Source organism: Malus domestica, chromosome 09 (genome assembly GCF_042453785.1).
Source record: "Malus domestica chromosome 09, GDT2T_hap1".
Lineage (NCBI taxonomy): Eukaryota > Viridiplantae > Streptophyta > Magnoliopsida > Rosales > Rosaceae > Malus > Malus domestica.
The window spans coordinates 20,314,002-20,341,549 of record NC_091669.1 but is presented as its reverse complement, the minus strand read 5'-3'; the positions used below and the strand labels follow the sequence as shown (position 1 = coordinate 20,341,549).

Here is a 27,548-nt window from a genome sequence, read left to right as displayed (position 1 = left end):
GGGAATAATGATTTTTAACATGTCATGTGCATTGGAAATCCCTGAGGCAAATGTTGGAGGGTTTAGGTTGTGTTTTGTTTGTTTTGTTTCGTTTTGTTTTCTTTTGTTTCTTTGTTTTGCTCGAGGACTAGCAAAAGCTAAGTGTGGGGGAATTTGATAGGAGCATATTTATGCGACTTAGTGAGCTTGTTCTTGTGCATTTACGTTGTGTTTTCTTAGTTAAGTTAGTCTTTTAAGCCATTTTCTTGTGTTTCATAAGTTGTGAATTCAAAAGCTATATGATTTGATTACTTTCAGTTGTGTTTCATAAGTTGTGAATTCAATTTGCTTATCTATATGAATTAAAACTGATTTGTGTGTGTTGGTTGAGAGTGCACGCTTAATTTTCATGCATAAATCTGATGCTAGGATATAAGGGAGTTTCACCTAATTGTTATGAACTTATATTCAAGAGTAGTAAAGGTTGCTAATCACAATCGTGTTAATCAAATTCTTGGCATAAGTTTCATGCAATTCATAGTAACAAGTGCCTCATCAATGCTTATGATTTTCATAGAACTTAATGATCTTTGCTTGTATCTCTATTATACAATTCATGTGGAGAACTTGTGGGGAATACTTTGGGTTGTCGTATGCAATCATCCAATTCAATAACTTTAGGAAAATCTGAGGGTTAATTAGTGCAATTCATGGTTAATCTGGGGCGTTGGGAATTCATGGTTTATTGAAAAGCAATTGGAAATCGTTTTGTATGCAAGTGTGACATGTGTAGAGAAGAACCTCCTAGCTAGCCAATCATTCATCTAATTCACCCAATTTCGTCTAAAATCTGTTTAAGTCTTTCTTGTTTTATTTTACTTGATTTTCATCCAAAACCAAACCCCCTTTTACTTTAGAGTGTCTAACTAGTTGAAATCTGTTTAGATTGTGTTTTTAAGTGTTTTGAGTCAAGGAAAACCCAAAGTTTGTCCAAAATTATGTTTAGAGTCCAAATCTGCCCAGTTTGTGTTTTTAGGCAGTTTTGAGTGTTTTTAGCTTGTTTTGAGTCTTTTGAGTTTGTTTTAGTGTTTTATAGTTTAGTTTTGCATTCTTTGAGTCTAGTTTAGTGTTTTAAACTTTGTTTTACATTTTTGAGTCAGTTTTAAGTGTTTTAGAATGATCCCTACTTACATACTTTGCTACAATTGATAAAAAGAGGGTTTAATTTGTGTGCTTATATATTTCGCATTAACTACTCACGCGTAGGAAATCTGGTGTGACTCTAGGGTAATTTTGTCCTCTTTTGTCCAAAATTCCACATGTCGCCTTGTGATTATTTTTGGCTCCACAAATGCCCCCACACCTGTTGGACTGCTAGTAGGAAAGGGCAGCAGGTGTAGAGATCCTCTTGCTTGAGGAAACATAAGATTTTTTTCTATTTTGATGTTGATTCTCTCTTTAATTTGAAATTAAATCCTTCTAGGGAAGGGAAATAAATTTCTCTCAAAGCCTATTTAAGTCCACCTTAAGTGGGTTATTAAATGAACTTTGGAGAGCAATTTATTCTACCCTACAAGAGAGAGAGGGAGAGTTTAGAGGATATTTATTCCCCCTCCACTAGCAATCTTCTACATCTTGCCCGTGCAAAAGACTGTCTTTCGTTGTTTTCTTCGTCTTCTTCGCGCCGCACCGAAGTAAGAAAAAATTAATTTTCCTTGTCTTCTTCTTGGATAGTGCGGTCGCGGGGTATCCGTTGGGGTGGTGCGGCACGTCAGGTGGTAGGGGCCAGGAGTCGACTCGACATGGGCTAAGAAGGCTTTGTGGTAGGGACCACTGCTTAGGCCGCTTGGCTTGGCTAGTGCCAAGGGCATGGCTAGTGCCAAGGGCAGCTTATGCGGCTGGGGCCGAGAATTGAGGCACTGGGCCGCAGTGCTAGGCGAGTCGCATGGTTCTTGTCCTTTGGGCTCTTGGTCCTAACGCGGGCCAGGCTGACATTGAGAGAAATGAAAAGGTCGCGAGCCTCATGGACTGCTAGAATGTTGGGCATGTAAGCCTCCTGCTTGCTGGTCTGAGAGAAAAAAAAAATGAAGGAAAAGTCAGTATAGGTTGAGCTCCCTTCGAGAGAGAAGGTAAATAGGATCGAGGCAGATGCATTGGCTCGTCTGAATGTTGTCATGAAGCCTATTATGAATGAAGGTGGACAGACGAGATCCTCCTTGCCTGCTCAAGAGATGTCGGTTGAGAAAACTGAAAACTTCCTTCGCTGTTTGTAAGGGTCCACCTGCTGCCGAAAGTCCTGTGATTGGCATGACTTCTTCCAATGGGAAGAAAAATGAGGCTGTGAGATCTGAGCATATGGCGCCTACCATGTTGAGAATGGCCTGTACGATTGTTGATAATGTTGCTCAACGTAAAGGTCATATTATGCCCTTAGTGCCAAAGTCTGTACCAAGACGTCCATTGAGAGCCAAGTCCGGTTCACCTTTGGAAATGCTTACTATTATGAAGAACGATAAGGTGGTCTCTACTGCTAAAATGGCGATAAGGCCCACTCCTTTTACTGCTAAAACAGATTCGCCTGCTGGGAAGGAGGAAACTGCTCGCGTGGGCAGCTATGAGAAATCTACTAAGCTTGCTTCTGGGGAGGTTGCTGAGATCTGTGTGCTCTTGAAACCAGATCTGCTTGAAGACATAGACATTTGTGCCAAGTTTTTTTATGGCGTTTAGAAAGGTTTGTTTACCCAAATTCCTTGGCGAAGTATACGACCCAATATAGAGCGACTGCTCTACTTGTTATGATGTAGATATAGTAAGGTTACCAATGAGGTGGCGAAAACTATGGTAGCTGAAGCTTATACCTCAACTGAGGAGATCAAGAGGCTGAATTCTGAGCTCGTTGCTTTAAAAGGGTCTAATATTTCTGCCCTACTTCTCTGCAGCTTGAGACCGCTCGCTAAGATATTGTTAACTTGAAAACTAAGCTTGACGCAATCCAAGTTAAGTATGAAAGTGCAAAGAAGGAGATTGGATGTTGCATACCTTAGATTCAAGATCTTGAGTTTGCAGTTTCTGAGCTTCGTTTCGCTGTTTATGCAAATGATGAAGAATTGATTGCTTCTTATAATCAAGTGATCCACTTCAAGAGAATCGTCGATAGGCTTGAAGCCCAAGTGCTTGAACTTCAAGGTGTACTGAAGATCAACGAAAGTCTGAAGAAGGAAGTGGATGAGTTGCAGCGCGTTCGTGTTGGACTGCTCGAGGAGGATGAGCAGCTAAAGGGTGAGACGGATTGGCTTGAGGTTTCTAGACCTTCTCTATTTCTCCGGAAGACTTGCTTACTTTTACTTTTAGAGTAGTTAGAGAAGTTGGTGCCCAGGCTGGGGCAGCCATGGGTGAAGCGCTGGATGATGCCACTGCTAAGAGCGTCGTGGCTGCTGAAGGTGTGGCGACTGAGTAGTCGTGGGATGTCCAAGCTGCTGAAGTGTAGTCTTCTAGGTAGCCTTTAGGATTTTCTTTGTTTTTCCTTGTAGCTTTTGTTTTGTTTGAACTCATTCGGCCTTTGCAAGTTGTTTACAAACATGTTTCCTTAGCTTTTCTTCATCTTCACTTCTTTTGTTCATGCCCTAACCTTTAGACTTTATAGACCAGTGGCAGATGTGATACTTTTCTATAAGCAGATAGGCCCACGTAACCTATGCAGTTGTAGGTGTTGTAGAACTTTGCAAAGTTGTTAGCCATAGCGTTGGCAACCAGATGCCTTACTTACAGAAGTAGACAAGTTTGCGTAACCACTAGGCTGTTAACCTTAGTTTTCTCCAATTCCATCGGCTGCGTAGCAAGTATCACAAAACTTTAGGACTTGGTTTAGGTTGTTTTCCGCTTGCCAGAGGTGAAGCTTATCGACTATGTAGCATGTCAGTAGTGGATAAAGCTTCGTATATGCACGCTAGCTTGTTTAACCTTTCACAAGAATGTGCGGTTGTATAAGTCTAGCATGGTTTTACTGCTCGAAAGGCAAGCCGTAGGTAATCTTCCGAAACCGTAGGCTACCTTAGTGCACTCGGTAGCAACTTTAGGGTTCTAGGGCAGTCGTCTGTATGGCGTATTGTGTAATGTGCCCCCTCCGTCTCTAAGGCCCGATTCCCCACGGATTAGGCTAAGAGACCCAAAATCCTTCAATTAGTTAAGCCTTGAAAAAGACCTTTGTGGCTACTTCTAGGAATCCCAACACAAGCCATCATGCATCTAGTTATACTAGGGTAGCCAAGCTCATCCATATCTAGATATTCGAAGTGTAAAGTTTATCCTCCCGTTTTAGAGAGCTGGCCCATGTGGGTGTCGGGGAATTGGTTTACCCTGTAGCACTAGAGAGCATGGTTGGTCCCCTCGGGGGGTGCAATTCCTGTGATGAGTCCCTAAGAAGGGTGCAGTTTTCTTTTGAAGTGCATGAATGATCAGTTGTTGTAAGCATGCAGCTGAGCCAAGTTGTGATTACTTCTGAATTCCTCATTGAAAAACGAGTGAAACGAACAAGAACTTAGTTGTAAGGTAGGAACTACATAACAACTGGATAGTCCTCGGCTTGTGAAGTGGTGTCCGTCTAGCTTCTTGAGTCTTCGAGCTTTGATTTAGCAAGAGGTCACACATGTTACTTCCTCAGATTGTAGGCGCTCCACTACTTTTCGATCTTTTTATTGTTTCATGGTGGCGATGGTGTAATTACTTTTGCCTCCTACTCTACTAATCTTATACGGACCTTCTGATGTGAAATATTCTAACACACAAATTAAACCCTATTAAGATAGTTGTAGTATATGAAAGTAGGGATCGTTCTAGGCCAGGGATTAACTAGGGCTGCTAATCTACACAAATATGACTCAAAAACACAAAACTAGACTTAAAAACACTTAACTAGACTCAAAGAACTCAAAACAAACTAAAAAGACTCAAAACAAGTTCTAAGAACTATTTGGACGAATTTAACACTAGTGAGACTCAAAACACTAAATTAGACAGATTTAAATACTTTTTTAACTAATCTAAGACACTTAATTGAAAGGGGGGTTGATTTGGACGAATTTGATTAAACTAAATAGATTGTAAACTAAAGCAAACTAGGTATGAAATTGGGTGAATTGAATGGTGAAAAAGGCTAGTTAGAGAGTCCTTCTCCACACATAAACATATGCAACATAAATCGATTTCCAGTTTCTTTAAACCATGAACGACAATGCCGCAAATTAATCATGAATGCACAAATTAACTCTTAGATTTCCCTAAATTCATTGAATTGAATGGACAATGCATCACAACCAAATTATTCTCATCAAGTTCCCTATATGAACAACATGATAGAGATACATTCAAAGATCATTAAGTTCCATGGAAATCATAAGCATTGACAAGGTAATTATAACTATGAACTGCATAATACTCTTGCCAAGAATCTACTTAACACGATTGTGACTAACAATCTTCACTACTTGTCATTATAAGTTCCTAACGATTAGGTGAAAGTTCCTTATAATTTAGCATCAAATTCATGCATGCAAACTAAGTATGCATCCTTAATCAACACACAAGAATAAGTTATCAATCAAATAGATAAGTAAATCACATTCATGTTTTACGAAACAATAATTGAAAGGAATCAATTCATATTAACATATGTCCATGGCTTCGAATTCACCACTAACTAATAAGAGCTTAGTTACACATGTTCACATCAATTGAAAAGCAAATTGAAATAAACATTGAAACTAAAACGAGGGAAGAAAGAACTCTTAGAACTTCTAAGGATGCAGGTGGCTTGTGCACAAGGTCCTCCTTCATCAATGGAAGGCACGACTAGACTCATTCTTCTCCAAAGTTGCAGAAAAGGGTTGTAGAATGGTGTTTATGGTGCGGCAGGTTGTGTTTCTAAATGGTAAGGGGTGGTTTACAAAATTGTGGCTGAAAACACTTATTTATAGTCTAGGGTTTTGACAAATTCTGATGGGAAAAGGCTTAAGATTTTCGGCAAAGGCTTGGGCCTCAATCCAAGGGGGGAAACAACTAGGGTTTTTGCAGATTTTAGGGTTTCTATAAGGGTTTGGGGCGCCACTTTTGTAGGGAATTCTAGAAACAATGTTATGTGGCTGATTTCTAGAAGAACAAGGCCTAAAAACATGCAACACCAATGTAGGAACATATAAGGTCTTCTAGAAAGGTTTCTAGGTGATTTAAATAAGAAATTAACTCCCCCTTGTAGTAGGAATTAAGTTAGGAAAAGATTAGGATATGATTGATGCGTAAAATAACTAAACACACAAAATTAAACCCTCTTTTTATCAAATGTAGTAAAGTATGTAAGTAGGGATCGTTCTAGGCCGGGGATTAGGAGGGATTGCTAAACACTTGAAAACTGACTTAAAAACATAAAAACAAAATTTAAAACACTAAACTAGACTCAAAGAATGCAAAACTATACTTTAAAATACTTAAACAAACATAAAACTCAAAACAGCAACCTAATGACTCAAAACTGCCTAAAAACCACTTTCTGGGCAGTTTTGAGAACCTAACAAGAACTTGGACGAAGTTGGATGAAAACTTGAATCAAAACACTTAGAAACACAAATCAAAACACTTTCTAACTAATCTAAGACTTCAAAATAAAGGGGGATTTGTTTTGGACGAAAATTGAAAACAAAACAGAAACTTTAAAACAAAACAGATTGTAAAACGTTTTTGGATGAAAAGGATGGATAAAAGGCTAGTTAGGAGGTTCTTCTCCACACATGACACACTTGCAAACAAAATGATTTTCAGTTGTTCTTTCAATAAATTATGAAACTCAACACCCCAAGTTAATTAGATATGCTTAAATTAACCTTCAAGTTCTCCTTAAGTTAATGAATTGGATGGAAAAGCGCATACAACAATTCAAAGCATTCCTCAAAGGTTCCTTACGTGATGAGCACAATAAAGATACAATCAAGAATCATGAAGCACAATGAGAACTATAAGTGTTGACGAGGCATTCGTTACTATGATGAGCATGAAACTAGTGCCAAGAATTCATTCAACGCGATCGTTTTCAAGCGACCTTCACTACTTGTGATTATAAGATTGTAACTATTAGGTGAAACTCCCTCATAATCTAGCATCATATTCATGCATGAAAACTAAGCGTGCACTCTCAATCAACATACACAAATAAGTTATCAATCAAGTAGATGAACGAATTGAATCCGCAACTTATGAAATAACAACTGAATGTAATCAAATCATATTGCAAGCATGTACATGGTTTCAAATCACCCCCCAACTAAGGGGGTTTAGTTCCTCATTCTTGCAATACAAAGATACATAAAATTAGACATTAAAATCAAAGGAAAGAAAACACCTAAAATGCTCCAACTTGGAAAGCAAGTGCATCAATGGATCTCCCTTCCTCCTTGTTGCGGCATGAAGCTTGTGGACAGATTTTTGGGTGGATTTATGGTGTAGAATGGATGGGGAATGATATGGAGGGGTTTAGGGTGAGTGTGGAAGAGTGTTTGATGGTTGGAAGGTGGTGGAGAACTAGGCAAAGAGGGTGGAAGAAGGTGGAGTGGCTGTTATGTTTTCTAGGCACTAGAATGGTGTTTTTGGGGTGTTTTGCTTCCTAGGGTGTGTATGGACGAATTTCTGTGATAAAATGATGAATATGGGGGATTGTTCTTTGGCCAAGGGGTGTAAACATGTATTTATAGGCCCCAAAAACCTTAGAAAATAAGGTTAGGTTAAGGATGAAATGCATGGCAATTTGTGTGTGTGGTGTGCAATGGTCCAAGGGTGAAAATGAAGTAATGATGCAAAGTGTGAAGGGTAAAATGGAGTGGTGTTGTAGCTAGGGAGCATGAATGATTGTGTACATTGCATAGAGATGGAAAGGGAGGTGAAATGTGTCAACAAATGGGTCAAAGGTGCAACAACATGTGTTGCACATGGCATTGGATTCCAAATGTGAATGATGGAGCATCAATTGGTGCATGTAATGGATGTAAAGGTTGTCTAAAATCTAATGGGTGAAGGGAACAAGAGGTATCAAGCAATTGAGTGAAATAATTAAATGAATTAAAGCATGAAATCAGAAATTATGTAGGGGACAAGAGTGATCAAGCATGGCATGGAATCCAAAGGGAATTCTATGTGGTTTGCATGGCAAGGAATGCAAGTTGGGGTGACAGATTTTTGGGCTGTTTTCTTCATCTTTTGGACCATAATTCTTCATATTCTTGGCCTCTTTAGTTCTCAAATTCGTCCATCCACTTGGCCCATGCATTTGCTATCCATTCCAAGCCCGAAACATGCTCCAAAGGCCTCCAAAATGCATCTTCTTGCATACTTTGTACTTAGAGTCTTTCACTTTGCAAGTGGGCTTCTTTGCATGTGTATGAGTTGTCATTGTTTATCCTTGCAATTACACACACACACTTGCACACACATATGCCCAAAACGTCCATCCTCATGCATGCAATCCATTTGAGCCCAATATTGATCCAACATGCACCAAAATGCACTTTTCTTGCCAAGGTTGTTATTAAGACCTACAAACAAATGAAAATGGCTTTAAACACTAAAATAACTAAAGAAACACAACGTAAACACACAAGAACAAGCCAATTAAGTCGCATAAATATGCTCCTATCAAATTCCCCCACACTTAGCTTTTGCTAGTCCTCGAGCAAAACAAAGAAATAAAACGAAACAAAACAAATAAAACACAACCTAAACCTTCCAACATTTGCCTCAGGGATTTCCAATGCACATGACATGTTAAAAATCATTATCCCCACAGATTTGAGTCATCTTTACACTTAAGCACATACTTAATCATAGTCACCACTTACTAGTTCACAATTAATCAATTAAAACAATGTTTTTGATGTAGTAACATGCCTTAGAGAATTCACTCAATTCCTTACAAGATATGCACTCAATTTTCACTCAGATTTTCCAACTACACACCCTATACTAGTTATATGTGAGAAGATTGATGTAGATATGAAAACGAATGCTCACATATATGTATCACAAAGAAAGCAATTTCTGGAGTTAATAAGCATGTTTAGATATGATCTCATGAATGGAATGCTATTACTTAGATGCGAGAACCAGTGACACCATATGCTCATACCAAATTCAAACTCCACATATTGAAACGCATGACACTCAAGATGAAGTTAAGGGTTGTAACGGGGCTTGGGGTGATGGCTAACAAATGAAGGATAAGGATAACAATCGTTCTTAAAGCAATAGCAAGTAAAGTAATGAAATTGAAACTTAGAATTCACTTAAATTGCAGAAATCAGCTTTTAGACACGAAAGGAAAATTCAAGCAATAATTAGGGCCGAATTCTATGTTTTGGACCCTTTCTTCAACAAGCAGCACTTTAAAACTCTTTTTCGCATATTTTTCAACTCTTTTTTTTTTTTTTTTTTTTTTTTTTTCAACTCTTCTTTTCTTTTCAACAAGCATAATAACTCACACTTCCCCCACACTTGTTTTCTGCCATACATTAATCAAAAGAAATTCAATTTGAATCGTGTTTTACTATGCTTCAAGAACAAGGGTATGGATGGTCCTAAACTAGGCTAGGTAAGGATAATGTGGTTTAACAAAGAATGTAGGCTATCAAGGCTCAATGGGGTTAACTTAAACATATAACGATATGGGATACATGGCAGTTTGGCTTTGGTGGTGGTAACTACACAACTTCATCTTGAATATGTGTTATGCAAATCAATATCATGCTTTGAATGAAATGGGCATGAGTTCTAGCATTTGGAACTAAATGATGAAACGCCTTCTAAGTAGTAACCAAGCAAAGAAAAATGAGATCATGCAACGACTTTAGAAAACAATAATGCACAGATTATCAACTCTCCAAATAACGTTTAGGCTCAAGTCTCACAAGGTTGTAGCGTTAGTTTGAGTTCTTTCCTTCAAGCATGTTACAAAAACTAATTTTTTTTCTTTTATGATTACATGTGATTTCATAAGTTATAACCACAACCACGCATAAATAAAGAGTAAATCAAACTTTCATCCATGTTTATAACTCTCTTTAATAGTCATGCAATTACAAAACGAATCCTCATCATTGTGTTGGAAGGTACCCTAAGACACAAATAAGCACACAAAAACAACTCTTTTTTGGATTTTCAAAACAATTTTTCAAATTTTTATGAATTTTCGGATTTTTATGTCAAAACACACTGAAACACTCCAAAACAGCTTAAAAATACTTAAAACAGCAAGGAACAACACTAGAAGTAATGGGTGATAAATTTCTACGAATTTCATGCAAAACAATGGTTACCCCCCCACACTTAAATCAAACATTGTCCTCAATGTTTCAAGCATATACTCACACCAAAAACAAGCAAATAACAAACGACAAATAAACATGACAAATATGGCAAAGTAAAAACCAGACAGAGTAGAGTTTAAGAACGCAAATCTGGTTTTGGAGATAGTTGATCTTGTTGACTTTCCACAGCTTTGATCTTGAACTGGATTGGAATTGTACGGCGAAGCTTTGCTCTTTGGTGATGTTGCAGTTCCTTATTTGTTTTCCAAGCAGATGTGGCAGCTTCTCTAGTTCTTCAGCTCGGACTCCTTCCGCTGGGATGATTGTACGAGCTGCATTCTTCTCTGCTTGTTTCTTCTGCACAACGGGCAGGCACGAGGGAGAGGTGTTGGTCTGTTTCTTTCTTCAATCTTTCCAAGTGCCCACCTCTTGCTCTCTTTCTCCTTGTCCTTAGTTGAGGATGAATCAGCACGTTGTCTCCACATGCTTCGAGGTATCATCTTCACTTCCCTTATACGTGAGAGACGAAGCGGAAGCATAAGATGATGAGTACTCGAGAGCAGGTGCTGGCTGGAGAAAGGACAGGGAGAAAGCATGATATGAGATACTCGTGCTCTCAACCTTTATGATATGAAATACTTGTGCTCTGGATGGGTTGTTTGCAGGGGTATCCCAGGGGATGAAAAATACAGAGTGACTTGAGAGGGTTTGTTGGAAAGCCATTTCAGAGAGGATGAAGGGTTAAGTGAAGCTGAAAGTTGGGTGAGACTGCTTCACTTTGAAGTTCAACATTTATAGAATTTTCTTAATGGCTGGGAAGGCATTGTTCCATTACTCGTGTCGGCAAGCCTGGGATAATTTAACAGTAGTTTCCACGTGCATTCCGCTTCTCCAAAAAATTTCGACAGATTGCGCGTGATTTACGCAACGCAGATGTGCAAATTGACAGATGCTAACACGTCTCGATAAAGCAGAGGTCTCTTTAATATCCGGAATTTACGCTTCGAGTTCTGAGCTTCGTTGAGGGCAGAGATTGCATGTGACAAGTGCTGACGAGGCTGAGAGAGACGGATGGTTGAAATCGGTGCTTCGACAGACTGCCCGTGATTTTCGCAAAGCTGAGTTGCGTGTGATGGGTGCTGACGAGGCTGAGACAGTTGACACTCTTCGGTATCTGGAATTGGTGGTTTGTGAGCAAGCCCAACTTTTGAGAAAGCTGGCGCCTCTTCGATCTCCGAATGGCTTCTTCAATTTCTGAGCTCACCTCTTCGATCTCTGAAATCCCATCGCGTGCTGATTTTTATAGAGGTATGCAGGACGTTCAAAGCACACTTGAATTTCTGCCTGAAAAAAAACTCTCGTTTTGCACTTTTACGATCTTGACTTGTCTGATCTCCTCTTTCTTTAACACCTCTGAAAAATGTCTGGCCCTTCCGACCGTCGTTTTGACTTGAACCTTAGTGAAGGAGCAGCCCCTCCTTCTCCAGACAACATATGGCGTCCGTCCCTCATATCCCCTACTGGTCCTCTCACCGTTGGGGATTCGGTGATGAAAAATGACATGACCGCTGCGGTGGTGGCCCGGAACCTTGTCACCCCCAGAGATAACAGACTGCTCGCGAGACGGTCTGATGAATTGGCAGTTAAGGAGTCTCTGGCTCTTAGCGTGCAGTGTGCGGGTTCTGTGTCCAACATGGCCCAACGCCTATTTGCTCGAACCCGTCACGTTGAATCGTTGGTGGCTGAAATACAGAGTCTCAAAGAGGAGATTAGAGGACTCAAGCATGAAAATAAACAATTGCACAAGCTTGCACACAATTATGCCACAAACATGAAGAGGAAAATTGACCAGCTGCAAGAAACTGATGGTCAGATTTTACTTGATCACCAGAGGTTTGTGGGTTTGTTCCAACCGCATCTGCCTTCGTCTTCTGGGGCGGCACCGCGTAGTGAAGCTCCAACTGATCAACCTCAGATACCTCCTCCTTCCGTGGCCCCACCGACTGCTGAGACTCCGCCGACTACTGCAACTCCGCCGACTACTGCGACCTCTCCCAAGCAGCCTTTGTGAAGGCTCTTCCTCTTGTATTATGTTATGTTTCTTTATTTCCCAGATTCCTGTTCATTTCATGAAGTTTAATGTAAAAAATCCCTTGCATATTTGTTAATATTTCAAAATAGAAAATCATAACCAAAAATAATTAAACACGTAATAAAATTGACAATCAAGCAGAATAAATGGGTTGCCTCCCTTAAAGCGCTTGCTTTAACGTCTTCCAGCCGGACGATGAACACCTTCACTTCTCCTTGGAACCCACGACATGCAGTGGGATCTCCTCCACAACATGCTCCACAAAGTTCTCGTAGATTACATCCTTGAACGGAAATGGATAGTGATGTTTGTTGATGGGTGCGTTGTGTTGCCTAAGGTTCATGTTCATACGCCCACCATCGGGGATTTGCTTGGGTACCTGCACCAAAGAAGGGAACCACCTATCAACTTTAATGGAAATTGGATTTGGATTAGGTGGCTTACCTATGTGTTGTGATGAAGTGGCAGCAATGTGAACATTCTTCCCCATGGTGCGTTCGGCCAATTTGAGCATTTTGAGAGCAGTGGTCGTATGGTCCTTGTGCGCCACTCCAATTCCCTCGTCTTGCATGGTTCTTGATGCATCCTTTGTGCCTGGTGCTGAACGGTCCAGTCCTATCTTTTCAATTTTATCAATGGCACAACAAGAATGAACAACATTAGGAGTCTCAATGGATTCAGAAATTTTGAAACTAATCATGTCACCACCAAATGCCATAGTGACTAATCCTTTGGCCACATCAATCTTCGTTTGAGCCGTTTTCATGAATGGCCTTCCAAGGAGGATGGGCAATGAAGGGGCATGGTCCGATTCATCCATTTCGAGGACATAGAAATCTGCTGGGAAGATTAAATGATCAACCTGCACTAAAACGTCTTCCAAAACTCCCTTTGGATAAGCGTTAGATCTATCGGCCAATTGTATGATTACACCATCATTTTTCAATGCTCCTAAGTTCATAGATGCATAAATGGAATATGGCATAACATTTATAGAAGCACCTAAATCAAGCATGGCAGATTTGAAACGGGTATTACCAATGACACACGGAATTGTAAAACTTCCCGGATCTTTGCATTTGGGAGGTAGTTTATGTTGCAAGATGGCGGAGACATTCTCGCTTACATGTACCACCTCTTTCTCCCGGACACGTTTCTTTGTTGTGCAAAGCTTCTTTAAACACTTGGCATACTTCGGGATTTGCTTTATGGCATCAAGGAGGGGAATGTTGACATGCACCTTTCTAAATGTCTCTAGAACATCTTTTTCCTCCTCTTCGTTCTTTGATTGCAAAAATCTGCTAGGAAAGGGGACATTGGGCAGATTAGTGTTCGAAATCACAACATTTGGAACATTCTTACCTGAGGTGGACGGATGGGATGTCTTAGATAGCTGCGGCATGGGTGATGGTACCCTTGCCGTGGGGTAGGTGTTCTCATCTTCTTCGAGTTGTATCTTCTCATCTTCCTTGTTTCTCACCTCTTTTCCACTTCGTAATGTGATAGCCTTTGCAGATTCGAAGCCACCCTTTGGATTGACCACCGTAGTGCTTGGTAACTTACCATTTTCACGGAATTGCCCCAAAAATTCGGCCATTTGGCCCATTTGCTTCTTCAGCTCATTAACCTCCTTTGCTTGGTTCTGCATTCCCTGCGCCATGGTGGTTAGTAGCTGATATGTTTTATCATCATTCATAGACGTACCTGGGTTAGTTTGGGAAGATTGTGCCTGAGGAGGTGGTTGTGGTTCCATTGGCCTTGGAAAGAAACCCGGGGGTTGTCGGAATCCACTTTGTTGGCCATATTGTGGTGCATCTCTCCATCTGAAATTGGGTTGGTCACGCCATCCCGGGTTGTATGTATTGGAGAAAGGATCATTCCTTGGTTGGTTTTGATTCCCATAACCTACAGCATTGGCCGATTCCCATCCTCCATTCTCAATTAATTGAGGGCATTGATCAGATTGGTGTCCTTGAATGGAGCATACACCACAGATTGTAGTTCCTTGCGTTTTGGGGCCTTCAACCAACTGCGATAACATAAACGTAAGGTTAGCCATTTGGGATTGTAACTCAGAAATAGAACTTACCTCATTGACATGATGTGGCCGTGGGGTGTCTCTTTGCCCAACACCTTCATATTGTTGTGCATTGAGTGCTCGATTCGCAATGAGGGTTTTGGCATCCCTAGGTGTCTTATCCACTAGAGCTCCTCCTGCGGAAGCATCCAACATTTGCCGTTCAAGTGGTAAAAGACCTTCGTAAAAGTATTGAAGAAGTAGCTCCTCCTTCATCTGATGCTGTGGACAAGAAGCAACAAGTGATTTAAATCGTTCATAATAAGATGGGAAAGATTCACCTTGGCTTTGCTGAATTCCACTTATTTTTTTACGAAGAAGAATGATGCGAGAAGTTGGGAAAAACTTCTCCAGAAACGCCCTCTTCATACTCTCCCAAGATGTAACTGTACCGGGAGCCAACTCGTATAACCAATCCTTGGCTTTGTCCATTAAAGAGAATGGAAAAGCCTTCATCTTTAAAATACTTCCGTCAACTGTAACCGGAGTCATACTTGAGCACACCACTTCAAATTCTTTCAAATGTTTGTTCGGATCCTCCATGGACAGCCCATGGAACTTTGGAATGTGGTGGAGCAAACTTGACTTTAATTCGAACTCTTCGGTTTTACCTTGAGCAGCCATGGGATATTGGATACACAATGGTGCGGCATTATCCAAACCCGAGGCGGCAAGCTCCTTGAGCGTACGGTTGTCCATGGCTATACCTTGCTCTTCTCCACCCACTTGTGTCGTGGCCTTCTCTTCAACCTCAACTTCTTGCTCTTCTAATTCAGGCTCGGGACTAGGAGGATTAGACTCTTGCAATTTCTTTTTCCTTCTCAAAGTCCTCTCAAAATCACCGTCAAAGTCGGAGATATGCTCGCGAACAGGTTGTGAGCTACGGGTCATAAACTAGTACCTAAAAACAAAGAAAACAAAACAAATCAGCAACTTAAACAGAAACTTAAACAAAATACAATAATTCGAAAGAAAACAATCCAAGAGATTAGCAAAGTTGCTAATCCCCGGCAACGGCGCCAAAATTTGATGCGTAAAATAACTAAACACACAAAATTAAACCCTCTTTTTATCAAATGTAGTAAAGTATGTAAGTAGGGATCGTTCTAGGCCGGGGATTAGGAGGGATTGCTAAACACTTGAAAACTGACTTAAAAACATAAAAACAAAATTTAAAACACTAAACTAGACTCAAAGAATGCAAAACTATACTTTAAAATACTTAAACAAACATAAAACTCAAAACAGCAACCTAATGACTCAAAACTGCCTAAAAACCACTTTCTGGGCAGTTTTGAGAACCTAACAAGAACTTGGACGAAGTTGGATGAAAACTTGAATCAAAACACTTAGAAACACAAATCAAAACACTTTCTAACTAATCTAAGACTTCAAAATAAAGGGGGATTTGTTTTGGACGAAAATTGAAAACAAAACAGAAACTTTAAAACAAAACAGATTGTAAAACGTTTTTGGATGAAAAGGATGGATAAAAGGCTAGTTAGGAGGTTCTTCTCCACACATGACACACTTGCAAACAAAATGATTTTCAGTTGTTCTTTCAATAAATTATGAAACTCAACACCCCAAGTTAATTAGATATGCTTAAATTAACCTTCAAGTTCTCCTTAAGTTAATGAATTGGATGGAAAAGCGCATACAACAATTCAAAGCATTCCTCAAAGGTTCCTTACGTGATGAGCACAATAAAGATACAATCAAGAATCATGAAGCACAATGAGAACTATAAGTGTTGACGAGGCATTCGTTACTATGATGAGCATGAAACTAGTGCCAAGAATTCATTCAACGCGATCGTTTTCAAGCGACCTTCACTACTTGTGATTATAAGATTGTAACTATTAGGTGAAACTCCCTCATAATCTAGCATCATATTCATGCATGAAAACTAAGCGTGCACTCTCAATCAACATACACAAATAAGTTATCAATCAAGTAGATGAACGAATTGAATCCGCAACTTATGAAATAACAACTGAATGTAATCAAATCATATTGCAAGCATGTACATGGTTTCAAATCACCCCCCAACTAAGGGGGTTTAGTTCCTCATTCTTGCAATACAAAGATACATAAAATTAGACATTAAAATCAAAGGAAAGAAAACACCTAAAATGCTCCAACTTGGAAAGCAAGTGCATCAATGGATCTCCCTTCCTCCTTGTTGCGGCATGAAGCTTGTGGACAGATTTTTGGGTGGATTTATGGTGTAGAATGGATGGGGAATGATATGGAGGGGTTTAGGGTGAGTGTGGAAGAGTGTTTGATGGTTGGAAGGTGGTGGAGAACTAGGCAAAGAGGGTGGAAGAAGGTGGAGTGGCTGTTATGTTTTCTAGGCACTAGAATGGTGTTTTTGGGGTGTTTTGCTTCCTAGGGTGTGTATGGACGAATTTCTGTGATAAAATGATGAATATGGGGGATTGTTCTTTGGCCAAGGGGTGTAAACATGTATTTATAGGCCCCAAAAACCTTAGAAAATAAGGTTAGGTTAAGGATGAAATGCATGGCAATTTGTGTGTGTGGTGTGCAATGGTCCAAGGGTGAAAATGAAGTAATGATGCAAAGTGTGAAGGGTAAAATGGAGTGGTGTTGTAGCTAGGGAGCATGAATGATTGTGTACATTGCATAGAGATGGAAAGGGAGGTGAAATGTGTCAACAAATGGGTCAAAGGTGCAACAACATGTGTTGCACATGGCATTGGATTCCAAATGTGAATGATGGAGCATCAATTGGTGCATGTAATGGATGTAAAGGTTGTCTAAAATCTAATGGGTGAAGGGAACAAGAGGTATCAAGCAATTGAGTGAAATAATTAAATGAATTAAAGCATGAAATCAGAAATTATGTAGGGGACAAGAGTGATCAAGCATGGCATGGAATCCAAAGGGAATTCTATGTGGTTTGCATGGCAAGGAATGCAAGTTGGGGTGACAGATTTTTGGGCTGTTTTCTTCATCTTTTGGACCATAATTCTTCATATTCTTGGCCTCTTTAGTTCTCAAATTCGTCCATCCACTTGGCCCATGCATTTGCTATCCATTCCAAGCCCGAAACATGCTCCAAAGGCCTCCAAAATGCATCTTCTTGCATACTTTGTACTTAGAGTCTTTCACTTTGCAAGTGGGCTTCTTTGCATGTGTATGAGTTGTCATTGTTTATCCTTGCAATTACACACACACACTTGCACACACATATGCCCAAAACGTCCATCCTCATGCATGCAATCCATTTGAGCCCAATATTGATCCAACATGCACCAAAATGCACTTTTCTTGCCAAGGTTGTTATTAAGACCTACAAACAAATGAAAATGGCTTTAAACACTAAAATAACTAAAGAAACACAACGTAAACACACAAGAACAAGCCAATTAAGTCGCATAAATATGCTCCTATCAATGATAGGATAAGATAATGTTTGTTTGGATAAGATAAGGTTGGATAAGATTTTGGATAATATCTCCTTCTTTTGAGCTGATTCCTTATCTTCTCTGTCTTTAATTTAATTTCTTCATCTCCTTATCAGATTCCTAGCCTTTTGAACTCCAAAAACATCCATCCATCTTGGCCCATACATGTGCTATCCATTTAATGCCCAAAACTGCTCCAAATTGCACTTTCTTGCCAACTTTGTCATTTGGACCTATAAACACACGAAAATAGCTTAAATCACTACAATAAACACAAACTAACTACGAAAACGAAAGAAAACAAGCTAACTAAAATGGTCTCTGAGATTGGCATAACTCTTTATTTTGGTCATTTGACAATGAAAACATATAGAAGTGGTTCTATAAGTTTGTCCACTGCAAATCATTTTAGTCATTCCGTTAATTTAACTAAAAAAAGTTTGATAAAATAAAATAAAAAAATAAAAGCACACAGACGACACAGAGTGATCCCTTTGAGTGGAAGAGAAAACAAAAGGTTGGAGTTGCTGTGGCACAAAGCAGTACAAAATGCTATTAAAAAAAAGGGACATGCGACTGCTATTAACTTGGTCACTCGTTGTTTTATTGTTTACTACAATAATCAAAGGATTTTATTCATGATTATAATTTCTGGTTCTAGTTTAAAAAAGATTTTACTTATTTGATTAATCAAATGAAAAAACGTGCATAAACTAAACATTATGCCACCATACTTATTTAAGTTATTATACATTTTTTTCATGGGAGTTTCGTTCCCACTTTAGGATTATCTCTTGTAAAACCATATAATTCAATTTCTCTAACTTTATTCTGCTAAGGTTAGAAACAAAACTAACCAACCAAAATAAAATCATACAAGAGGTAGAAGTGATGGATGTCTTTCTTAGAGCATCTTCAATGTAATGGAAAAGTTTCTATAATATAACCTTCAATTTGAGGACTATATAATAAGAAACTCTAAATTAAATTTGGACCGTTTATTTATAATAGAAAAAAAAGGACCTATATAGAGAGACAATACTATATTTCAAGGAACTCCACTAGTTTTTAAGCATGTTAAGAAGAGACAAAAATATAAAAACAACTAAAGCCTAGCCCAAAAACATGGAAACAATGTTTTAAAATACCAGTCATAGCTTTAAAGCTTTAGAGCTAATAATAGAACACAACCTTCATAACTCCAACAAAATTAATGTGCCATAAGCTTAACCCATCTACGACTATTTCTGTAGAATCAGTTTTGAAACTATATGCAGAACCAGTTTGTTTCAATTCAATCATTCATCGACCATTTTTGCATAATTAATTCAATATGTCATCGACAAATTTTGCAGAATCAGTTGAACCCATCTTTGACCATTTTTGTAGAATCAATTCAACCCATCCTTGACCATTTTTGCAGAATCAGTTCAACGCAGTTCAACCCATCCTCGACCCATTTTGCTAAATTAGTTCAACCTGTCCTCGACCATTTTTGTTGAATCAGTTCAACGTTTTTACATAATCAATTCAACTCGTCCTCAACCATTTTTGCAGAATCAATTCAACCTGTCATCGACATTTTTTTAGAATCAATTCCCATCTTCGACCATTTTTGCAGCAGTTCAACCCGTCCTTGACCATTTTTGTAGAATCAGCTCAACCCGTCTTTGATAAATGACACTGTTTACTAAATTTCACTAATTCATATTTTGGTTTATTAAGTCATAGGTGTTTTCAATAAATTTTCATTTGCAAAATCCAGTTCTTGTATTATTTTTTTCATTTTCCAAATTCGAATTTTTGATAGAATTTTTTTTCGTTAACAGAGATTGAAATAAAACAGTAGAATTTTGGGGGAGAGAAGCAAGGCAAGGATCTTCTAATTCAGAATTTGTTTGATTTGAAACTCATCTTAAATTGGTAAATGGAAGGTTATATGTGATAAATCGTGTTTGATTTGAATATTATATACTGTAAAGCACCAAGAACATCTTTCAATCCAATTTCAAGGCACATTTAACTTGAAAAGGCAAAAAAGAAGGGAATTAAACCCATCTAACAAATAATTAAAACTAGATGGGAACTATAATTGTCCAACTAGGACTGAGAATGGGATGGTAAACTGGGTAGAGGTCGTAGATCCACAAGTTCATTCATTCATTTGAAAAATTAAATGGAACCAATATTTCTTGAAGAGAGAAAAGCGCAACGGTTGAAGAGATATAAATGTGAAAAAAACTTTTCCACTATAAAGGGTAATTTTGTAACTTACACTCTAGAGAAAAAAAAAGGCAATAATATCATTTTTCACATGTATTAACTTTTGTCTCTCTTTGAAATGTTAAAGTGTTGTCTCAATATACAATTAAGTATTAAAAGTATACTCTATATGTAATTTTTCCTATTATAAACTTATTTGTTAAATTATAATTTATTTGATTTAAAATATTTAAAATGAAATAAAATTAAAAATTAAAAGAAAAATTATTCTTCTTCCAACTCTTCGACCTCCTCCCTAATATTTTTACCCCCTATATTTTCTATGTCACAAGCTTAATCATTTTTCAGATTAGAAGTTTTATTTCTTATATGTGTTATTACTCATTGATTTGTATTTTTTGTATAGAGAAAGGGTAATTATTTCTCATATGATTTTTCTTATGATTTTTTAAAAGAGATTGAATGAAATGTCCTTAACTGGCTAATAGAAACAAACACGAGGACTAAATTAGCCAAATCAAAAACATGGGACTAAATTTGCCATATAACTATAACGCAGAGACCATTTTGATATTTAAGCCTTTTAATTAATTATTTGTGATGACATAGTGTTATCGTCAAGCACTGTTCTTATTAACTATATGTGATTTTTGAAAATAGTGAGTTCGATGCCAATTTATTGGATGACCCTGATCATGTAACTAATGTATTACTTTATCCAATTTCAAGTACAAACTCCAATTAATTTTGGTTCACTCATTATCGACTCGTCTTTGATAGGCATGCAAGGATTTTCCTTAGAGTGTTCCTTGTTTCATTTTTTTATTATAATAAAAGAGTATCGAACACTTAACCTAGTTTTATTCTAACTCATTTTCCTACCATAAAATGGTTTTTTTTTTCCCTTTCTCCCAATAAATAATGTATATCATGATAGAAAATTTTCACTTGTAGTGATTTTGGGATTTTATGTTAGTAAACAATCATGCTAGTTTTGTTTTGTTCATTTCCTTCTTCAAAAAAAATTCTAGTTTGACAGCATTGCCTACTATAATGCAGTGATAGCAAGTTTTATCCTAATGAATTTTGAATTTTGCTATATTCTAAATGCAATAGTCAAGCTCATTGAAAAGTCAGGTTAGTAGTTACTATTTACTTGGTAGGTGAACCAATGAGAAAATGCCAAGTAGGAAAATCTTCAATTCCTGTCACATAAGAGATGTTTTTGCACAAAACTACCAATGCGATTAGTAAGGGAGCACCCACGCTTTGAATTGAATACAAGTAGCACCATTTTCAAAGAGAAACTGCAAATAATCAAGTAATTAGTGACCACTTCTATAAAGACTATGCACACAAAACTGCCAATGAATATGTCAAGTACATAGAGATAAGAGCGCGCCAACTTTATCATGAGATACGAACAAAAGATGTAAGCCCACAAGAAAAAAATTTGACACGATTAAAAGTATCACTAACTGTTACAACCCATCCATAATTTTATATAAAAAATAAAAAAATAAAAAAAAATAAAAAAAGAAAGAAAGAAGAAAAAAAAAGAGAGGAGAGGTGGAGAATGTGACAACCCGTCCCTAAAATTTCATTTTTTATTTATTTCAATCGAGGGAATTGACGAAAATGCCTAGAGGCAAGGATTTTGATTTCTGTTGACCATCGTCTAGAGGAACATATGACTTATTCTTTTGGCGTATTTAAGTAGTACTCATTGGTACGAACACATAGGCGAAAGCCATTTGTGAGTCCGGATTATAATGGTATAGTTACGAACGTTTGAAGTTAGTTATTTAAAGTTAATTAATTGGTTAAGGAGGACCAATTAGATAAAAGGTAGAAAAAGGATAGCAGCCCAATCAGAAATCAGAGGAAAAAAAAAAGGAGAAAGCTCCCAACTTTCCCGTGCACGCCACCACCATGACCACCCAACTTCCAAGGCTGATTCCAGCCAACTACGGTGGAATTATTCGACACCACCACTGCCATCTTGAAGCTCTCATTCCCCTCTACAAAACCCACCCAAGAACCACCTTGATTATCCTCTGTATGTGGCGGTTTGAGGCCACGAAAGTTGACGGTTCTCACGGTGCTCCGGCCACCCTTTTTTATTTTTCCCGCAAATCGGCAAAGCGATGGACGATGCCACCACTTGGGCTTTGTAGCCCATCATCCCAGGAGCAAAACCCAACCAACCTTGACCCCATTGGACCACTGTAGACGACAAATCGACATCGGGAAGCTTTAGGCACCCGCCAGCTTCATGGGAAAAATTGACCATCTTCCATCCACTTTTGGACTTCGTCACAGGTATAAAAGTTGTTCCACTCAATGAGATCTTCATTTATGTAAATTGTGGTAATTTTTGGAAATAGTTGGATTTTCCGGCGAGTCGGGGCGGCCGACCGCCACCCACAGCGGTGTGTGCGGTGGCGCGTGGCCAGGGGGCCATTGATGTTATTCTTAGGCTAATTAGATGCCTTGAGTTCAGTTTTTGTAATTGTATGACACGGGTTGATTGTTGGGATCTAAATTATCTACGTTACGTTAATAGGTCATTGTATGAATCGACGATCTGACCGTTGGATCGTCACCAAACTTTAATACGTTATAGTACATAATATTTAAGGATCATAGGAACTTACAAATTGGGAATTCAATATACGGATCTTCCCGACTTGCATGCTAGTAGTGGTTATAATGTTTTATATGGTTTCTATTAAAATTTTATTTCTAGGGTCACTCACCCTTGTTTTGTTTTCACCCTCCAGGTTTTATTAGCTGAACTTTCTTATCATCGAAGATTTGTGGCGATTCTTATTATTGGAGATTCTTTCGAGAGTACGATTTTTAATTCACTCTACTGTACTTACTTATGCTCTAACGTTACGTGTGAAGTGGGTTCATTCCCGCTCACCAGCGCACTTTGGGCACTCTTAGGTTTAAATTTATTCACATTTTTCCACATCATCACTTTATGGCTTCGTCACCTTCTAGGTGTCAGTCAGCGCAGCTTGATTAGGAGTCCTAGTGGACATTCCGGGTCAGGGTGTGTCAGAGAAGGATCGGGAAAGAGGAAGAAAACAAAATAAAGGAAAGAAGGGGGAAAAAGGGAGGAGGAGGAATCAAGAAGGAGAGAGAACTTCCCACAAAAATATCTCTATATCATTGTTCTGGGTTCCTTAATCTAGCTTGCTACTCTCTCTCCCCCTATTGCGTTTCTTTCTCTCCAAAATCAGGAGGTAGGCAATTCTTCCTTTTCCCTTTACTTTCCTCTCAAATTAATTGATAAATTTTATTATTTGGTTTAGATTTTTAGTATGATGATCATTTGTTTGCATAGTTCACTTGATACTGACAATTTCAACTATATGGGTTGGTGATCATTCTATTTTTCCTTTCGTTGTTTTCTTTCTTAGACGTGAGTATATAGAAATTAATTGTTTGATTTTTCAGTTGTTCGTTCCAATTATGCATAGCAAGTTTGAGAGTCTTTTACCATTTACATGAAGGAGATATATATCATATTTGATCATCCTGTGTAAGTCCAATAATTGATCGATTCTCTGACAAACTAATGTAATGTCAAGAAAAATATGGCGAAGTGCATTCAGTTTTCGCATGGTTCATTGATAATTAATATACATACTACCTTCATGACTAACAAGGTTTATTAGAGTTAGAATTTAATGTTATTACAGCTTGGCGGCATGACTTTTGGTAACTTGAAGAAAACCACCAAAAGAAAAGGAAAAGATTGGTAGTTTGATTAAAAGTAGTGTGTTTAGCACTTTGAGAACGTCTTTTACACTCTAACCTAGTTTATAAAATAAAATATATACGTTAGTGAATGTGGGTTTAGGACATCGAATTTGGAAATCAAATCCCGTTTAGTAATTTTAGTAGAAATCGATTAGGTTGCTAATTTAAGGTTATGGAATTTTGGCTGTGATATTGGTAATTGTGGTTTCTTTTTGGATAGACAAATTAAATAAATAAAAATGTGAACTACGAATGGCTTGATCCCTATTCAGGGTATGTAGGCAATTTAACAAGGAAGTTAGATGCAGTCATAAAGCATATGAACAATTACTATGAAATTGGGACTTGAGTTGTGCTTTGTTCATAGCCGGAGGCTAGGTAAGTTAGATATATGGGTATTTGGTGGTGTCACGTGTCGATCTTGGACGTACGTTAGGATCGGGGCATGGCACTAACATCTAGAAAACCCATAGTTAAGCCATCTCTTTTCCAAACCTTGAGAAAATGACATTTTTTCCAAATTTCTGAAGTTGGGAAAAATTTTAAACCAAAAATGGGTAAAAATCAAAGGCATATTTGTCAATTTGCTCCCCGAACTTGTATAGAGCTGTCAATTCCCCCTTGAACTTTAATTTTAGCCGATTATCCCCCTGAACTTTTATAAATAGTTAATTCTCCCCTTTATAAATTTCATCCAACTTTCCATCTATTTTTATCACGAGACAGCACATGACAACTGTATTGGGCCAATAATGAAAAATTGGATGAAAATTTTTATAATCTAATGCTAGGGAAGAAATTGGCTATTTATAAAATTTTAGGGGGTAATTGCCTGAAGTTAAAAATTCTAAGGGGAAATTGGCCAAGTATAGAAGTTCAGTGGGAAATCACTAAAATTAAAGTTCGAAGAAAAATTAACAGCTCTATACAAATTCGGAGACAAATCGACGAAAACCCCTAATCAAGATAAGACCTTTACTCACAACTACAAGAAGCCCAAATCCACAGGGCCCAGCCCACCTGAATACAACAGTAAGGCATCTACACCGCAGAAAAAATAAAGTACCAGGCAGTCAGGCGTGCCGCATGCAGATGCTATGACCCTCTTTAATCCCCAATTCTTTTACTCCCTCTCTCTCTCTCTCTCTTTGCCTTCTTGTCTTTCCCTTCTTCCCATCTTAGTTTCCCCAAAAGAGACAATTGATTGCAAATTTTTAGCAGATGTCGAGTTAAACCTCTTTAGGAAGCTTCAATTTGGCTTTCCACCCAACAAATTTCTGGGGAAGTTTGGATTTTGAGGTAAGAGCTAAGGGTTTCATTCATTTCTTGTCTTTGAAACTCTTGGAATTTGAATTTAGCTCAAGAATCTTTGAAAATTGAATCGTGGGTTTGTTTTTGTTTTTAGATTTCACTAGTAATATGCCCACGCGATGCTGCGCGACTTGAATGCAGCAGTCTTAACTACATGAATAAGATACATTTAACCTGAAAAACATTCAACATAATCATGAACGAACAAAAATGATAGATCTAGGAAATTATAAAAAGCATTGTAATTGTAGATCCAGGAAATTATAAAAATTCATCCAGTCAAGAGACAATATAATAGTTGTGGGAAGGTGAGTATGCAACCAAGAATGTAAGATACACTTGACTTGCAATTCCATTATAATTGCACACAAAAAAAAATTAAATTTTGATTGAAACATCGAACAAAACAATCTCATGTGTTACAAATTGGACCAATTAAATAAAGAATCTACCGATATGATTTTCAACCTAACTATAAAAAAAGAATGAGAGATGAGTACAAACTTGAACTCTAGAGCTTCGTTCACCAGAATCACTTCCCATTCCTAAAATTAGGTAAATTCCCAACAATAACAACAAAAAACCTCTTAGATTTCACTTTCACTTAATCATAGGCATCTCACCTTGAGACAACAAAGAGTCCACTGTTGTTGCCTCGGCAACATCTTGAACGGGAAGAATACCAATTAAACCCTTCTCTTCCCGCTGCCATAATTCATGCTCCACCAATTTGACACTACCTTAATCAAATTCCCCAATTTTATCAATTTGATAATCCACCAGTTAGAAAAATCCAACTTACAAACCGCATAATGATCAATTACCTAGAAAAAGGAAAAAGGAAAGTTGGCATTTGAAATTAACTCTGGCAAAATTGAAGAACAAAATATGCAAAAAATTTCCAGCAAAAAATAAACGACACAGTTTGGGTAACAAAGAGCATAAAAAGGAACATAATTTCCAAACAAGCAAAGTAACTGCAGACCTATAAAGTTTGTGCTGAGCTAAAACAGCTACTGATTAAGGTACATACAAAGTTTTCTTGGGATTCAAATAGAAAAAACAATTAACCAAAAGACAAATTTTAAGGCTTAAAGGTACCTGTTGGGTGAAGTGTAGTGAATTTGAAGAAGGCGCAGGGTAGAAGGACCTTGTTTCAGAAAGGAAAGATGCCTAGGTGAGTGGGAAGCTCCACCGATTCCACCTAATTTGGAAGTTGCACAAAGAGAAGAAGAAGAAAAAAAAAAAGAATCAGAGGAGGAGGTAGAGAACAGAGGCATTACCATATAAGTGCCTAACCCAAAAACAAAAAACTTTACACGGAATTATGATGTCGTTGTACACCATTTTAAATGAAACTGAAAATTCATGACTACAACTTATTTTCTAGAATCTCCAAACGGAAAGTTAACCACCGAACATTTGAATAACCCGAAGAACTTCCTCGTGCACCACAAAGTTCCCCAACCAGTCCCTTGACAACGATTCAAGGTGAAACAAAGTGAATTCAACATAGAAACTTCTATAAAGAAGTACCTTCCAAGAACAGAAGTGAGAGTGCTGAAACCACAATTTCCCTCTCCCCCTATATCTGCCTCACCTATCAAACCAAACCAATAATCAATTTTAGAGTTATCAAATTTAACAGCACAGAAAATTATACTCAAACCCAAACAAAAGTCTAAACCCAAACTGTGATTTCAATAAAATAAAACAACAAAAAACCAAATTCAAGTCTAATATAATAAAAAAACCAAACACTCTATATCAAAACTCTGGAATTTTGAAACTGGTCACCTTAAATATAGAGGGCTTCGTAGAATGCAAAGAAAAGTCCCAAATCTGAAAAACCACGACCTCCTAAAGCTGAATCCGAACCCACAAACAAAATCCCCAAAATCACAACCAAAAAATTTAAACAAAAAACCCATTAAACAAACACACGTAGAATCACAGGCTACAAACAAAACCCCAACACAATCCCAAATGGAAGGAAAGGGTAAATGCAAGAAGAGATGTGACCGAGAGGGAGAGATAAAATCCCTCAACCGCATCCTCTCTCTGCAGCCAACACACTCGTTCTCTCAACCCTACCCTCAAACCGTGCACCCAATCAACTCTCTTTCTGTCCCCCTAATCATGCACCCGCCCTCACCCTCTCTTGGCAACCAACCCCCTCCCCTATCTCCCCCAAATGACGCCCCCACAACATCTCACCAGTGAAGAATCAAATCCAAAAGTCAATTACAGTAACCTATTATGGTAGGATTAAAATAAGAATCTCCAAATAGAAAGACAAAGGATATAATACAACAGATAGC

At 38.1% G+C, this 27,548-nt stretch overlaps 1 protein-coding gene and 1 long non-coding RNA gene across 7 annotated transcripts in view; one reads left to right on the top strand and one right to left on the bottom strand.

The window, feature by feature from the left end:
• Positions 1–27,548, bottom strand: part of LOC103406213 (wings apart-like protein 2) — an 82,439-nt gene that overhangs the window by 52,013 nt on the left and 2,878 nt on the right. For 3 of the 6 annotated variants that reach the window (XR_011571457.1, XR_003776251.2, XR_524566.4), the window contains exons 9-11: positions 26,764–26,827; positions 26,329–26,431; positions 25,589–26,051 (exon numbers count right to left, since the gene is read on the bottom strand). The exons of 1 other annotated variant lie outside the window; for it this stretch is intronic. The gene's annotated coding sequence lies outside the window, so the exon portion shown is untranslated. Of the gene's footprint in view, positions 1–25,588; positions 26,052–26,328; positions 26,432–26,763; positions 26,828–27,548 lie in introns of those variants that run through there. 2 more of the 6 variants (XR_011571458.1, XR_524567.4) reach the window with 1 other exon arrangement.
• On the top strand, positions 22,329–23,293 carry LOC139188188 (uncharacterized). The gene is made up of 3 exons (XR_011571459.1): positions 22,329–22,464; positions 22,926–22,995; positions 23,152–23,293. It is a non-coding gene; the product is annotated as an uncharacterized lncRNA (long non-coding RNA).